Source organism: Branchiostoma belcheri, unplaced genomic scaffold (genome assembly GCF_001625305.1).
Source record: "Branchiostoma belcheri isolate BF01 breed outbred unplaced genomic scaffold, Haploidv18h27 scaffold3, whole genome shotgun sequence".
Lineage (NCBI taxonomy): Eukaryota > Metazoa > Chordata > Leptocardii > Amphioxiformes > Branchiostomatidae > Branchiostoma > Branchiostoma belcheri.
In genome coordinates this window covers 1296110-1303716 of record NW_017803909.1, presented here as the reverse complement: position 1 = coordinate 1303716, position 7607 = coordinate 1296110, and positions in this window count along the sequence as shown.

Genomic DNA, 7607 nt, shown 5'->3' with positions numbered 1-7607 from the left:
TTTTTTCTGATTTGCAAATAAAAATAAAAATTCAGAATCAGCTGCAAAATGCTCATATTTTGCCCTGAACAGTTGAATACAGTCCTTTTCATCCTAGTTGTTACAGTTATTCCATCTTTCAATGCAATGGTATCATTAAAAGTTTAAAATTCATTGTTTAAATTTTGAACCAGTCTGGTGTGTTGACTTCATGGCTCCTATCGTACCATTTTGGGCCATAATAGGATGCCTAGGCCTGTTTTTATTTTTATTTTTTTTTCGCCCGCCCGCTCAATTATTTTTCTAGAAAAATCCGTTAACCAAGAAATTAAATTGGTGTGGCCTAAGCACTCTATATGTTTAATGAATCATTAAAGCAACAATGTTTAGGGCAAATATTTTGTAGCAGACAAAAACAGAAAATTAAATGGAATAAAGAGATCATAAATTTTAACTTCAGAATTTTTATGTTTACTGCTGGACAGATATGGAACTTCAAGATTTGGCACTTTGTTACCTGACAATAATATTCTCAACTGATTATCAACCAAATACAATGATTTGGAACATATGACAACCCATAATGCAAAGACACAAATGTACCGTTACACGGTTCAAAACAAAAAGTACAAAAGTTCACATCTGTTACCAGTTATAATTGCGTCTTTAATTGCCAGCTTTTTGCGCTTCTTTCACTTTTCAGGCTTAACCGTAATAGGGTGAATCTAAAAAAACAAACTGTAAAATATTTCAATCATTGAACATGATGATATCCATTTCGAGGCTATGCTAATCTTTGTTCTAAATGTTAACAGTAATTTTACATTTGATTTTCCTAAATTCATTGATTTTGTCTTGTCAAATAAGGCCATGGTGATTTGAATACATGTATAATGGATTACATCCTCTGGAAACTCCAAAACCGATGCGAGTGTTAAAATAAAAAAAAGTTTTAAAAAAAATTTGTTTTCATTATGAAATCTATGTGGTGTAGAAGGTGGAACAAATGACACAGTATGGTATGGCGAATAATCTACTCTTCAAATTCATTTCTTTACATTTTTGTCTTATTCCTTTAATTTTTAATTTTTCTACAACATTGGTATTGTTTTCCAATATTTTTTTTTTCAACTTACAGTATATATTTGCTCATTTTGCAACTGTTTTGTACGATTTACAGTATGGTTGAAAACTGTTTTTGTGGAAACGGCCTAAAATTAATGCACGCGCAGATGTCATCCATGTAATCAAATCAACATGGCCTAAGCCAGTTTTTTTACGCCAAAGGGCGGTTATACCGATACAGATAAAGTATAGGTGAACCACAATCAAGATTATTTATACGTATATAAACATAATTTATGAAAGCAAAGGGCATTCCACAAAGATTTTTTTGGAATAATATATTGTAAGTGATGCACACAATACATGTTACTATTATAATATAATCATTCAGTACATTTTGCCTGTGATGGAGTGGATTTCAGGGAAAATACTTTGGTCACGTAATGATTGTTGGAAATATGTGTTGTTTCTTTACATAAAAAATAGAAAAGGCAATGTTGTGCTTTCTTTCTGTAGAGTGTACTACAGGTTCAAGGGAGGAATCAGTGAAACAAAAATATGTCTAGCCTTTTCGCAAGGATTATATACCCAGAAGTTGCTTCCTAATTTAGCTTTTCAGTCAAGTCACAGTGAGAGGTCCAGTAATCAGCAGGTACGGCCTTGACAGTGGGCCAGGATCTCCTTCCCGGTGCCGGTGGTCTCTGCAAAAGATCAAGTTGAACATTAATACAAGGATCGTATAATACACTCAAGTGACTAAGTTAAAAGTCGTCATTTCGCAGGTAGACAGGCTGTTGTAGGCCCCATTTATACACAAATTTTTGCAACAGTTGGAACGCCGTGTTTTCAGACAGTGTAGCCCCGCTTTTGTCAAATTTTCTGCCAAGAACTGAAAATTTGATGACAGCGGGACTACACTGTCTGGAATTCTCTTTACACAGCGTTCCCTAAAAAAAGCTTTTTACTTGAAATGTGTAGCTCGCATGTAAGTTTCTAAACGCTGTTTAAAAAGTTAACAGTTTTAAGTGTGACATAGGTACCGTAGGGCAGACGTAAATGTAGGGAAGGAAACTTTTGAGTGAATAATGGGCATAGTTTTGTTTCGCTGATTTGTTTAAAGTCCATTTTCCCGCCAAAAAAAATCACAGGACCCTCTCACCTGTTTAATTAATTGGATTGAGTTTTCCCGCCAAAAAACTTAGTATATAGAGCACTCTAACCTTGAACTTGTGTACCCCCCCTCCCACTCTTCCTACCCCCCTCCCCACACCTACCTTCTCTCAAAGTATGTTAGTTACACTGTTCCAAGACTTTGCACTTCTTTGAACATGTAGTCACCACACTGCTACACAAACACTTGGTTGATTGAGTGCAGTTCTTCCACCACATAAGATTTTAGAATAATCTCTTGCTTTTCTGGTCAGTCAATGCACTAAGTGTACTCCCTGGGAATGTCTTTTCGGAGACATTGATGCTTCGACACATCAGTATACCAGTGCAATTGACCGACCAGGAGAGCGAGAGATTATTCTAAAGTCTAATGTGGTGGAAGAACTGCACTCAATCAACCAAGTGTTCGCGTAGCAGTGTGGTCATGTTCAGAGAAGTGCAAAGTCTTGGAACAGTGTAACTAACATACTTTGAGAGAAGGTAGGTGTGGGGAGGGGGGGTAGGAAGAGTGGGAGGGGGTACACAAGTTCAAGGTTAGAGCGCTCTATATACTAAGTTTTTTGGCGGGAAAACTTAATCCAATTAATTAAACAGGTGAGGGGCCTGTGATTTTTTTTTTTGGCGGGAAAATCAACACGAAATTAATGTGGCCGGGCAAAGACACTTTCGGCAGGGAAATTTAATTAAGGTAGAAAGCTACAATTTTGGGGCAATTTGGCATTCAACTATATGATAAAGAGGATAATGTGGAATTTAAGGGGGCGGCTGGCTAAGATACGTTTTTGGGAGGAGAATTTGATAGTCAAGACCCAAAGCAACATTTTTTGGCCAATTTGGCACTCTATATGAAAGAAGTGGAATTAAAGCAGCACGGAAATTTAAGTGTAATTGTACAAAGCGAAAATTTAACATTCAACTATACGATAAAGAGGATAACAACGTGGCTGGCCAAGATAAGTTTTTAAGCAAGAGAATTTATTATTATAATTAAGTGTAAAGGTCCAAAGCAACAATTTTGGGGCAATTTTGCACTAAACTACACTAAACTATATGAAGTGGATTACGACGTAGAATTTAAGCGGCTGGAATTTTTTGGTGGGGGAATTTAAGGTCCAAAGCGACAATTTTCGGGCAATTTGGTGTTCAACTATACAATACAACCACGAAGCAAATAACAACGTGGAATTTTAAGCGGTCGGTTGGCCGGCTAGGATACTTTTTTGGGAGAATTTTAGAGTAAAGGTCCAAAGCGACAATTTTTTCAGTGTTTCTGGCTATGATTAATGTTAAATGCACCCTCAGAGCAGATTGAAATAGGAGAAAGATAGAAGTGCTTCTGTGTGTGTGTGTGTGTGTGTGCATGTGGAGTGTTGTCTCGTGTTAATAAAGGAAACATACTCACACCCAACTACCCCATCTTCTTTCCCACAGCTCTACCAATAGCTGGTTCTTCCTCCTGCTCATTCCGGTCTCCGGGTTCACATCTTGAAGACAGAGAAACAGAAGTCAGTGTATTGAAAACAGCGCTTGGCCTTGCACTTTAAAGTTTGACTCACACAGCTTGCAGGTTTATGACATGAATGTAGATAGAATCATGAACCTCATTCAACTTTCGTGGCGCACCATCAAAACCCTGATTCAGTGGTGATTTCTCCCAGTCAGGACAGGAACGTCAGGACACACCCAAATGTAACAATGAAAGGACGATTAGTGTGTTGCAAAAATATCTCCATTCAACACTTAGAATGACTGATACACAATTGAACTATCCCTTTGCTTATCAATAAATAGATATGTCATCTGTGCTGTCACATCAGTGAAAAACATTGTCTCACCTGTACAAACTCTTCACCGTGTCTTCAAGGTTTCCTGTCAAGCCCTCATCTCGCCTGCTTTGGATAGCAGTCACCAGTCATCACAGGTTTCTTCCAGTCAGGACAGGAACATCAGGACACACCTAACTATATGAAAGGATAATTTAGTACATTTGAAAGAGGAACACTGATTGCGTGTAATGGAAAATTTTTAAGGATGTATTGTTAACCTGTATCTCACCTGTACAAACTCTTTGTCTTGAATCTAGTCAACAGGTTTGCTGAGCCCTCACCTAGTCCGACTTCCACAAAAGTTGCCCGTCATCACGTACAGGTCAGGACATTGATGTACATGTATATGAAAAGATCATTAGTGTCAGGCATAAATAACACCTCCAGGCAACACTGAATGACTATAAAAATAAAATAGCACAATTTAACTACCCATTTACTTGAATGGCTAAAGAAACTTAGGTGTGTTGCTCTTTAATTAAAAAATAAAACAAAATTCATGTTAGATGTGTTTGCCAATGTGTTACAGACAGTGTCATTTCTATAAAGTGTAGAAAGAAAGTTGTCTTTGACAAGTGATAGATACATACAAGCTTTGTACAGTAAAAGCATTGTCTCACATACGCAGGTTTGCTCTGGGGTCTTCAAATCACCTAGTCTGTCATCAGCAGCCACCTAAATATACAGACAAAACTAGTTACACAATTGTCTCAAATAACACTTGTGTCAAATACACACTTGTGTAAAATACCCCGTAAATTGAACTTGTAAAATGCAAAATTAAACCAAGGTAACTCTCACCTCATTCTCTTCTTAATAGGTCCTCAAAATCACCAGGTCTGGTCTGGTCCAATCCGTCTTGTCAGGTTCAGACAGGAATCCTCACTACTTATCCGTCAGCAGACACCTAACTACAAGCATAACAAGTTACACACTTTTCTCAAATAATCATGTAAATGGTAAGTATTTAAAAATGCAGTATTCAGATTTTGCTCACCTAGCCTGATACTCCTGGATCCAGTCACCTGGTGCCTCTGTCATCACACAAGTCATCTCATCAGGACTGGAACACTTGCACAGCTGGCAGACCCTCAGGGCACAGGTAACTAAATACAAAATTTGATGTGCATGAAAAGAATAAGTTGTTAGAACAAGGTGTTATCAGCACTGTCATACACAGACAACATCAGGATATATATATAAGAACAAAGCCAAACAACTACTAGTAGACCAGATGCAATTGTTGACGAGTTATGATTAAAGGTGATGTTAACATACAGCTTTTTAAAGCTTCTAGAAAAAAACAAGCCTAGGTACCCTTTAAAAGCCCTAAATACTACCAGTACCAAAGCAGTCACAACATACTGGGCTGGTTTAAAATCAAAACAATAAATTTTGAACATTTAATTAAATCGATACATGGAAAACTGTAACAACAAGAAAAACGGACAGACTTACTTAAGGCCAAAAAAATAGCATTTTTGGATTGATACAGAACCTGACTATTGCATGTTAACTAAATCAGGAAAAAGCTGGCAAATCCAAGAAACAGCACATCAAAGCGGTGTTGTTTCGTTATTTTATACCACTCTGAAATATCTAGCCAAGAGTAATGTTTCAAAATACTTTCAATAGGCACATTCTAGATAGTGTTTTCCATGTTCCACGTGCCTGCGAAGCTGGTGTGTTTAATAATAATAGTATACGCCGATAGATAGTTTCACAGACAAGGGGGACAAATCTAACACCAAGTATACAGAAACAAAGTAACGTCCTTTTTTTCTCATGAAAATTTAACTCGAAAAGTAGCAATACCTTACATTTGTAACTGTGATGTTCCGAGAGAAGAGAACATCGAAGACACAAAAAACTACCAAAAACTAGAAATTAGCGCGTTATATTATAAAAATCAAACAAATTTACCACGAATATACCACAACGTCTTACCTTGTGAAAATTTTGCTCTCCCCCCGACCACGCTGTCGTCCTTCCAACGGGCGCCATTTTCTTGTCTTCTCCCAAAATCCACCAAGTCGGGAAATGCACATTTTTTTCGTCAAAACTCCAGAAAACGGCACAACTCCGCCATAGAAACATCCCCGAAGATTTGTTCTGCACGTTAGGGTGAATACTTTTCGAACCAGAAGCTAAAAATTTACCAAGAAGTCACACAATATACTCAGTAAATGGTATGTAAAAAAGTTCCTCTTGGGTGTTGCATCAGTCCAAATTTACTCCAAAAACTAGAAATTAGCGCGTTGTATTATCAAAATCACACAAATTTACCACAAATATGCCGCAACGTGTTGTTACCAGTTTGTAGGAAATCAATTCGACGACATGGTTTCTTGTATACCTTGTGAAAACTCTGCTCTCCACGCTGTCGTCCTTTCAACGGGCGCCATTTTCTTCTAAAAAAATTCACCAAGTCGGGAAATGCACATTTTTTCGTCAAAACTCCAGAAAACGGCACAACTCCGTCGCGGAAACATCCCCAAAGATTTGTTCTGCACGTTAAGATGAATATTTTTCGAACCAAAAGCTAAAAATTTACAAAGAAGTTGAAAATAATTCCTACTCTTCCTCGCGTGACACCAGCAGACGCAGACTGAGTGGGCAGTGCCACGTGGGTTTTCCACACAGCTGTGCACAACAGCTGGTCTAATTTCTACCCTGATGACCACAACTACTTTACCGCCAAGAGTCAATCCCCTCAAAAATAATGGTTCTCTGCCCACCATTTCGGACTAGTCTGTCTCAAAATTACACACAGGTAGCGTCAGCAGCAACGAGTATTGGTAACAAACAAATCTGCTAATCTAATCAGCCTCGGCTCATGTACGCGCGCCACGTTTCCCTGCAGACGGTGCCTGTCCTTGGTGCTGAACGCCATCCGCACAATGTTAAACACACAGTATGGTGAAAACAACACACGCGCGCTACTTTTAGAGCGTCCATGAATTAAAGCGACTAGCTGAAAGGGTAAAAGCTGGCCAAACCTTACGGAAATATAGGCATGCTCTTGAGGGGGTTAACGTTAGGGGTCGAATCTCATTAACATATGGATTAAAACCAAGCAGATGATGGGAGGAAAAGCGGAAATTCATACCCTATCACGTTTTCGAGCCCCCGGTCTGAAAACGCCCGTATCTCGCTAAGGAAGCCTCCCTTGTTACCAGGTTTGGTCATCTCGCGATTTGGGAAACGAGATGGGCTCTTATGGGCAGTGGGGGTTTTAGTTCAGGTCTTTATGCATGCTCTTGTTCTTGACATTGAGGCTCGCCCGGACTACTCAAATAGAACGAATTTGTCTTGCATCTGTACATTTTGAGAGAACATTAATGGAACGAGTTTTACGAATGGCTGAATACAGAGCTTTTTCGTTAATATTTCTGTCATTTTGGTCTTCGTAGCATAACAAAAAAAGCTTGGAAAAAAGTACCGTTTATTGAAAATAAACCTCTCATACCTTCTTCACACCATTTTCAAGACTAATGTTGACACTTGTGACAGCAGTGCTCAAGACAAAAACATGGAACAAGAAACACACTAGCAAATCTTAACTCT